The sequence below is a fragment of the Pelodiscus sinensis genome, chromosome 3, assembly GCF_052426305.1.
Source record: "Pelodiscus sinensis isolate ZL-2025 chromosome 3, ASM5242630v1, whole genome shotgun sequence".
Classification (NCBI taxonomy): Eukaryota; Metazoa; Chordata; order Testudines; family Trionychidae; genus Pelodiscus; species Pelodiscus sinensis.
Genome location: NC_143054.1, coordinates 64801699 through 64812298, shown reverse-complemented (window position 1 = coordinate 64812298; position 10600 = coordinate 64801699).

The following is a 10600-nucleotide window of genomic DNA, read 5'->3' as shown; positions in this document are numbered from 1 at the left end:
GTGCATCCATTCCTTAAAAAAAATCTACTAAGAAAAGATAAAGGGCCATCCACCCTTTTGTGTATTCATATCATGCAATCTAACAAGAAATAAATATCAGACATGAAGCAACTGGTTTTCCACACCCTCTTCTACTTCACTGACATCCTTCTGTGTCTCAAAGCAAAGATTAGGTATACAGAATAAATTATTTACTACGTCATCTGTCACTTGAGCTCACACATACACAAAGGGTACAACTAGGCTTCATCAAACCTCTTGGGTTTGTTTAAAAAAGGATTCCAAAGGTAATAATTCTGATTTCCTTCACCAAAAGTACTAGCAATATGACAGAAATATGATGTTATCATTGAAGCAGGGTGTTCCTTAGGTTCTAAGCCAAGGTAATTGGCCTAGTCATATCCTTCTTTACCAGATTACCTCAGGGTAATTGACATGTTGGAAGCCTAAACATTGATGAGTCAAAGCATGAAAACCAGAAATATTATTCTGAGTCGGACATGGGCCTGACAATCTCTCACCCACAAATTAATTGCTGGTGGTTGGAGCGGTCCACAGATTTAACTAAGCCTTTTCCTTCCTCCTAAGGTGATCAAACCTAGAGGCTTCCAGATTGGGAATCTTTTCCTTCAAATAGGTTGCTAGGAGAAAATCCTTCAGGAACTAGGTATAGAAAGCTCTTGGGCCAGCAGGGTAGGCTTTCATTTTTGGACTTTCAACAATTTCATCTAGATTTCTTCAGTGAGACAACTGCTCTGCCGCATTATAAATATGTCACTTTGAAGGCAATGGCTCCTTCTGATCTTCCACAGATGAAGTTCTTAGACTGAACTCTGAAGAAAGACAAATAAGGAGGCAACTTACTTTCCCCTGGGCACAAAACATAACCTTCTCTCATTAGTTAGAGATTATGGCCCTACCATAAAGAGGTACAACTTGCATTGGTATGAATACTTCGGTAATTTACACCAGGGCTGAATTTGACTTTATAGTTCATGTGAGAAATATTCCCCAGATCCACTCTCAGAATGCATTTTTACCATGACAAAATTAACAAAGACCCAAAAGATTGTCTGTAATTCAGGAACAAGCTTTGCTTTGCTATTTCCCTGAATAAACATCCTCAGTATTTATAAATTTCCTTCTACCCTTCTACACCCCCCCTCCCCCCATCATGTGCACCATTAAAAGGTTACATAAAATCCACCCTAAAGCTTTAAAAAAACATACTTCAGTTCAGGGACATCCTCAGGAAGTCTACGTTTCGATTTTGACACAAAAAGAGGCAATCATTCAGTATTCCTTCAAAGCAGCTACCATCATGCCACATTCAAACAGATACTTTTTCTCCTTAAGTTTTATGACTTCACAGTATATAAAATAAAATTTTTTGCTTCTAAATTAAAATAGAAATGCCAGTTACAAAGCAGCTAATGCGAAATCAACCCTCTTTTCTGTAGGTTTCCATTTTCATTTTTTAAAACTATCTCCATATTTGCTCTCTCATAAAGATGACAAAGCAGCATTTATCTGTTTGACAGTAAGATTTACATAAAGTCTTTAGTAGCAACAAGTTGCCTTAAAAGGCAGCCCTCATTATTCTGATACTTGCTCTTCATCTTCAGAATATAATTTACAAATAGTGTTTTAGTACTTTCTGCACATGTAATAGCTATATCAGATTTAACAGATGTCTGTCATTCCATCAACAATATTCCACAATCCAGTGATGGCAACCTAGACTAGTGAGTGGGTCAGGGGGCTGCAAGAATGTTGTAACCAAAACTGTCTCCCATGATAGGGTAGTTTTGCTAATTGTGCTTGTGTGCCTCGAATTTGCGAGGTGTGCCGATTGAACCATACCAGTGCTTTGATTGGAAGCAGAGGGAGTGCATGGCTCTGACTGTCAGTGTTGTGTGTGATCAGCTCACACTTCATTTCACATGCCCTTGCTTTACATGGATGTCACTTTAATAATACCAGTAGGAAAAAAATGACATGGACGGAAACCATCGGAATCTGGCAACCTTGCATGTAGACAACAGTAAACAAAATGTCTCATGAGCCACACATAGAACCCTGATGGGCCATGCAGCCTGTGGGCCATAGGTTGCCCACCACTGTTATAATCAGACACTTATAAATCAGCACAAGCATCTCAAAGCTGGCCTGCTTTTTTGCACAGACATTTTGTGGTTAGACGTGTTATACATCTATATGTCCTACCTGTATATTAAAACCCACATACAGCCGTTTATTCACATTTGCATATATACAGTCATTATCTGTGAATAAATCTATGATACTTCCGTATGAATTCATATGAATTTTGAATAGCATTGGTCATACAAGTTCATAAAACTGTACAACTGTACAATCATTACAGTCTAAATAAGCAAATACAAATTAACTACTCTGTGGCTTTTAGTATATGATATAGGGAGAGTCTGTGGATATGATAGGGCTGGAATAAAGAAAATGTCATTCAGATGCAAACAAAGACTACAGAAAGAAAAAAAAATCATATAGTAAAACGTAGCTTCTGTGAATGGCAAGAGTGGGTCACTCATATTGTACTCAAGTTAAAACAATCATTGATATCACAAACAATCCAGTAAATAAGACACAGATTATACTCTGCAGAAACTGATTTTTCTGAGTCTTGGGGAGGTACAGTATATCCAACAGTAATGAACCAAGAATGGTTAGAATGCAGTCCGGAGAAATCTGCACTCCAGATCCACGGCAAGAAATCAAATGCCTGGCAGCCCTGCAGATTCTATTTCTTTGATCCACAACAAAAAGGGATAAGAAGACTACGTGTACTCCTCTAGTTTTCACTCTCTTCAGTGGAAGAAGTCATGCTGATTCTGGGCTCTAAGCAAGAGCCCTTGGGAATTTTGTTCTTATGCTTCCCACATAACAGAGCTCTACTTTAAAACAAGTCCTCAAGATTTTCTGTCACTTTCCTTAATCTAATTAATTACATTAATTCACATATCTTTGGTCTCATTCCCGAAGTATCCTTATTCCTTAGCATTGTGGATCTTTTCTCATTTCATAGTTGAATTTCAAAGGAGTCCGTTCTGGCCTTAAACCCTTTGTTTACTTCAGCATCTCTTTGAACAAGTTGTACTCCTCTGAATTTGCTGCAAGGGCAAAATATTTCCTTTAGTCATCAAAATACTTATTCTGAAATGTCTCAAACTTATGATCAAGTACAGAAATAAAATTCCGAAGCCCATCTGTTCTCCTTTTAATAGCATCACTGCTGGTCATTCATTTCAGATTTCATTTAGCTACCTAAAATTACATGTTGAAGATAACAACACAGAAAAATGATGCTGAATATTTGCGTATGTTATCTCGCTTACAGCCAAGAGAAGCTGATATTGTATTTTACTTGGGAGTGACTTATAAGGATCAAACTTTCAATTAGGCCAACCACCAACCACAATTAGGCCAACCACAAATATTTCTGCCACTCTCTTTTCAACAGGGGTTGACTGCTGTAAAGGATATAATCCCTCAGATGCTTTGGATCTGCTCAGCAGAAGAAGTTGGTGTGCTTCTTCCCATCTTTAATTCCTAACAAGTGGGGTTCTGCAGCAGACCGTTTTGGGACCGGTTCTGTTCAATATCTTCATCAACGATTTAGATATTGGCATAGAAAGTACACTTATTAAGTTTTCAGATGATACCAAGCTGGGAGGGGTTGTGACTGCTTTGGAGGATAGGGTCATAATTCAAAAAGATCTGGACAAACTAGAGAAATGGTCTGAGGTAAAGAGGATGAAGTTTAATAAGGACACTGCAAAATGCTCCACTTAGGAAGAAGCAATCAGTCTCACACATACAGAATGGGAAGCACCTATCTAGTAATGAGTACTCCAGAAAGGGATATAGGGGTCATAGTGGACCACAAGCTAAATACAAGTCAACAGAGTGACACTGTTGCCAAAAAAGCAAACATGATTCAGGGATGCATTAACAGGAGTGTTGTGAGCTAGACACGATAAGTCTTTCTTCTGCTCTATTCTGCATTGATTAGCCCTCAGTGGAGTATTGTGTCCAGTTCTGGGCACCACATTTCAAGAAAAATGTGGAGAAATTGGAGAAAGTTCAGTGAAGAGCAACAAAAATGATTAAAGCTTTAGAAAACATGAGCTATGAAGCAAGGCTGAAGGAATTGGGCTTGTTTATTTTGGAAAAGAGAAGACTGAGAGGGGACAATAGCAGTTTTCAGGTATCTAAAAGGGTATCACAGGAAGGAGGGGGGAAAATTGTCCTCCTTGATCTCTGGTGATAGGACAAGAAGCCATGAGCTTAAATTGCAGCAGGGGATGTTTAGGATGAACATAAGGAAAAGTTTCCTAAAGGTCAAGGTGGCTAAACACTGGAATAAATTGCCTAGGTGGACTGTGAAATCTTCATCACTGGAAGATATTTCTGGAGATATTTAAGAGCAGGTTAGACATACATCTATCATAGGTGATATAGACCATGCTTGGTCCTGCTATGGGGGCAGGGGACTGGACTTGACCTCTCAAGGTTCCTTCCAGTTCTAGTGTTCTATGATTCCTCATCACTTTCACCATCATCACCTGTGGCCATCATTCCAGCACTTTTTTCTCCTACCATCCCTAGGCTGGAATGCCACTTTTATCATATGTTACGCTGACATTGTTATGTTTGATGAATATTCAGTAGGGCATGTTTCCTTTTTCCTTATTTGTATTTCCTCACTTTATTAACGGCAAAGTGTCTTTTTCCAATAGGTCAGTATATCATTGATGTCAACTTATTATCATATGTATCAGTTCATTACCATGGGCCTTTTGTGGTTGTCTATCACATATATTATTTCTGTCCTACCCAATTATTCAGTCTGGTTTCAACTGGTTATTTCAGATTTTTCTAAGTAATGATGTAGCTGCTCAGTTTGAGGGTATTCTTGGAAGCACCTATGTCATGGAAAGTCACTCTATCTCACCACTCTCTAATCTAGGTGAAAGGTCCGTGGGAATGTCTACACTGCAGTGTTATTTTGAAATAACAATATGAGCATCTACACAGCAAGCCTGTTATTTCAAAATCATTTCAAAATAAAGGCTTCTTATTCCGGAATAATAAACCTTCATTTCACAAGGAATAACACCTACTCTGAAATAGTTATTTCAAAATAGGGGGTGTGTAGACAGCGCAGCTGTGGTTATTTCTAAATAAGTGGCGTGCGGGGCTTCTCACAGCTGCCTTGGTGGCCACTCTGCCACTCTCGCTAGAACTCTATAATTCCCCTTCCCCTGCAGCCTTTAAAACTGCAGCCACAGGGGAAAGGGCTTGTGGCACCATGTGAGCCCTGCTAGCACCATGCCAGACAGCAGCGCCCTGCTCTGCCTTCCCTGCTACCATGGCAGACACCAGCACTCCATCTGAGCCCCGCAAGGCTGCCAGCCTAGCTGCAGGCAGCTCCCAAGCCCCTGGCTGGGGGCGAAAGAAGAGGGTCCCATCCTGGTCTGTGCAGAGATCCTGGATCTCATTGAGGTCTGGGGAGAGGAGGCAAACGTCCAGGATCTCCACACCATACACAGGAACACGGACATTTACACCTGGATGGCTGACAGCCTGGGCCAGACTAGATTCACAAAAGGGTTGTCTCATCAACCTCCTCTCCAGGGTGAGATGGGGATTAACTACATAAAAGCCCCATCTGTCACTGTAGCAAGTATCTACACCAGGGCTACTCAACATGTGGCCCGTGGGCAGCCCGTAGTGCAGTTTGGGCTTACGTGAGGCTCAACATGCAGCCGGGGAGCTGAAACAAAACAGTAGTCAATATAATGGTCTTCTGTTGATATGCGTTTTAGTAGTTAAATTCCTGAACTGTCATTGCTCATTAAAAGTGCTGTCATATGGGTGGAAATCAGGTAAATATTGCATTGTATTAATATCAGCAGAACTGACTTAAATGGGGCCTGCGTATTATGTAGTCTTGCCTTCATTTTGTATTCAGGCCTGTCACTGTGAAATAAGTTATTTGCATATATATTTGAATGTATATGCAACCACACTTAAGCTGCGGCCCTCGGAATGTGCTGTGATTGTGAATGGTATATCATTGTGGCCCCCGGAGCTTCCAAAGTTGAGTAGCCCCGATCTACACCATTGCAGAACAATGGCACAGTTGCAGCACTGTAGCTGTACCACTGTCACATTCATAGTGTACACTAACCCTGAGCGGTAAGGAAAGGAAAGGCTTGGGTTGAACAATTTGTGTGGGAGCAAAGACAGAACAGGCAAAGACTAGGATTGCCAGATGATTTCAACAAAAATACTGGACACACTTGACATTACATCACAATCTACATTACATCTTATTTAGAAAATACTGGACATTAATATTTTCTCATTTATATTTTTTCAATTTGTTTCCCGAGCAGAAAGCTCAAATACTGGACTGTCTGGTTCAAAACCAGACACCTGGCAACCCTAAGAAAGACAGAAAGGCAGGAACAACACTGCGCAGGGCTTTGAAGGTGGGGACAGAAGATTTAACCTGCTGGAGAATGCAACTAATACCCAGGGAAATGATTAGAACAGGAGAGTGACATAGCCTGACAACAGACACCATTTTAGCAAATGAATGGTTGATGAACAAATGGGGCAAAATGATTATCGGAGAGGAGACAAAAGGTTACATGTTTCATAGATATACTGCTTTGAGATACTGTGATACAAGGGCCTACAGAAGCATAACATAATAGCCGAGGCAGAAGATGACCTAGAGGTTTGGATCAGAGCTTGGTAGTAAGGGAGAAAAACAGGCAGGAGTAAGGTGTTGTACGAATAAGTAACAGGTTTGGCAGCAGCTTACATAAAGTGGGAGAAAAGGAGTTACATGTGTCACCATATACAGTTTAGTGATGGGGAGGAGAAGGACAGAATTATCAACAATGATAAAGAAGGGAGGAAGAATTAAAAAGCAAAGACTGTAAGGCAGAGTAATACGCTGTATGGGACGTCAGAGGCATGCATAAATGTGGGCCTGAACAGTGAGGGAAAGACAGAGGTGGAGAAGTAATTTCAGGAGTCATTGACATGATGGTACTGGTAGTGACAGCCGTAAAGCACACAAGGAACCCAGGGATAGGGTGTAGAGAGAAAAGAGGATCCTGAAACTAAAGCCCTCTGGGATACCAGAAAACAACAGCAGCAGCAATAAAGGAGATCAGGAGGAAGATGGTGGGGCACACGGAAAGAGCAGTCAAAAAGACAAAAACAGAACCAGGAGAACACAGAATCATGAAAGTCCACAGTTCTTACTTGCTCATTGTAGTCAAGTTGGTTCAATAAAGGGCTAAGTTTTCAGCTCTATTGTGTTTACATGCAAATGTGTCTATACAGACAATAAATTTGCACACACAAATATATGTGTATTTCTCCTATTTGCACACACAAATATGGTTTTCTGTGAATAAGCAAAAGTTAGGCTGCCTGAAAGTTTGATGTTTAAAGAAATGTCTGTCATTAATAGCCAGTCATTGATTTAAATTGTGTTTATATTCTCAGATGTGACAGTAAACCACAGTGGAATTTCTTTGTTAATAAACTATTTTTCTAACTGCCAATACTGCAAACCCAGTCTAAGGTCTGAGTGTGTTTTCTCCTTTACGCATCACAGATAACAGTTATGGCATATGAGATACTACCCCTCTCCTTAACAGTAGCCTTCTACTCTTTGACTTGTAGAAATAGTTGAAATCCATAGTTTTCACTGCATCTTAGCCCTTTAACTAGCTGCACAAATTTGCTCAGGGACTTCTGTGAGACTGCTTGTGTGCTTAAAATTATGGATTTGATCAAGTGCTTTGCTGGATCAGTCCATTCGCCTTTAATTTTGCCATCAGTCTAGTTTAATTTTGGATGTCTCTGTTCCACACTCTGAATATTAAGCTGTGCTGTACAGTTCCCTTAGCTTATTGGAAATGGTGTCTGCAAAAAGTGAACACATACTCCTTTGGAAGCTCATGCACAAAAGGATTTGTTTCCCTTTATGCTAAGAAGTTTAATTGTTTCAGCTTCAAAGACTAGCGCCAATTTGAAGTTTAGTGTAGTGTTTCTCAAGTTTTTAAGGTGGAAGGCCCCTTACATGAAGTCAAAAATGGTCACTACCCTTCTTACACTTACATATTGACTTTTACTTGTATATTATCATGCTAATAAGGAAAAGCATGCTACATAAGGAAAAGTATGTGTGCTTGTGTTTCAAAGAGGTTGACAAAGAACATTTGACCTTGAAGGGTAAGGGTGTGGCCCCAATCCCAGTGCTCCGATGCACTGGGTGACCAGCCCTACAGCACTAGATGACGCAGCCACAACACTCCCAACCCTCGTGCTCTGGGTGTCACGGTTGTAGAGCTCCCATGCTCTGGTGTGCTGCGTGGCATGGTCGGAGCACCAGATGGGCAACATGACCCAGCACCAGCTGACCCAGTCCATGCTGGAAGACAAGCTGGCAACAACCTCAGCCAGCCTGTACTAGGGCAGGGCACCGTAGGCAGGGGCCTGTCAAAGTGGCAGAGCATGGGCAGTGCCATGCCAGGCTGTTTGGGGAGGCACAGCCTGCCTCTTCCTACAATCAACTGAGTGATTGGGCAACAAAATGGCACATGATATTTAATGTGGATAAGATGTAAAACATAAATTGAGAAATGCACAGGATTACCCCCAATTCAAACCTATCACTGCAGTAAAGCTTTGACTTGTTCTTATTAGCTCATGGAATGGTTTGTTTTATTGTTTAAGTCAGTTATACGCCATATGAAGCTTTGTCTACATGAAGAAATCTATCAGCATACTATCCAGGCATAATTATACCAAAATAGTTACACTGGTATAACTTCCACCATGGGCTTATCTAATTTAGCTTACTTCGCAAATAAAGCTAATCTGAAAAAAAGGTTAGTTATCCTTAATAACAATGTCCTTCTTGAGAAGAATAATTGTAACAGTATAATTACTGTATATTGGAATATTATTGCTGGTATTTTTTCTCATGTAGACAAATCCTTAGTCACATAGTGCCTTGTTTTACATGTTCACTTGATTGAAGAAAGACTTGTCAGAGTCCACCTTAATGAAAAAATGTTTTGACTAATCCAGTCAGTCCATAAGAAAAGACAACAGTAAGATGAACTAGTTTGCTACCAGCTTTAGTTACTGTTAGGTTTGTGCAAACCACGAAAACCCTTTTCTGGTTATGGAAACCCTATTCTAGTTATTCCAGACCTAATGTGCTCTTGTTTTCAGAGAAAGTTACTTATTACTTACTATTTATTCATATTGCAAAAGTGCCCATAAGTACAATCAGGATCAGCCCCATAGTGCTAGGAACTGTGCCGACATGTTGTCATTGGGATATTTAAGTGTCTATTTAGACTGATATGACCGTCTTTTGATTTAAAAGACATTATTTATACATTAATGTTGGCCTGTTAAACTAAGATTTACTTCCAGATGATGGTTTTATTCTGACTTCTAGTCACATCCTTTAAAGAACTGTTTGTTTGATTTGTTAAAAATAAGATGAAATCCAAACCTAAGTAATTCATGAAAGGGACTATTTTTCTATTCTCTAAAAATGTTACTAATTTACCAAGGATATACTGTATCTTTATCTTTTGTTGCTAATAGTAGTTAAATAAAAGCTGAGATAGATAATTAAAAGCTGAAGATTATTAATATTTTTAGGCCTATCAACTGGTATATTTTGCACAGTGGTAAATTGCAATTCATTGTGATTATGAAGTGGAATATTTTGTTTTTCCACAGAAAACAGTTTTTAAAACTATTCCCCTACCCTCCATTAGTTTCTTTCTACAAGTTAGCTATGTAAATAATTGTAAGAATATTACTTTATCATTCTGAAAAAGCAAATTTTCAATTAAGGCCTTTCCCCATTATTAGTTTAGGACATACACCTGTGTTCTTTTTTTTCCTATTCACACATTATTGCACTTGTGGATATACTGACACTAAAAGTTTTGAGACCACAAATTTTACTTAAGAGTTTTTGTGCAGTATATTTTAGTTGTTGTAAAGCACTTGTAATATCATACAGAAATGCTTTTTGTGCAGCACCCAAGCAGGAATGCCATTATATATAAAATCACTATTACTGCTGAGAACAGGTAACACTCTTCTCCCCAATCCCAATCCTAGATTGCCAGCCCCAACCACATTTATAGGGCCTTTTTTCTTTACATTTCTTATCTTCCTGATCAGCTTTGTGTTCCAGGAAATCTTGACACATGAACTTGCCCCTCCCCCTAAGCATGAGGCCCATTTTCCTGGGTGCAAGTGTGTTTTATTCTCTCAGGACTAAAGCTCCCCTTGCATGCTTGAATGCTATTTATCTACTTTCTGTGCTAGAGACCTAGAAGGCTACCACGCTCAATCACTTGTCCTTTAACCTGCATCTCACACTACGGCCTCTGTGGGATTTAAATTCTACCCCGGAAGCTAGGGCTCCGTCGCGCTGCACGGCGGGAAGTGTCGTTCACCCCGCTTTTGCATCGTGCCGGGAAAGCCGGTAAAAAAC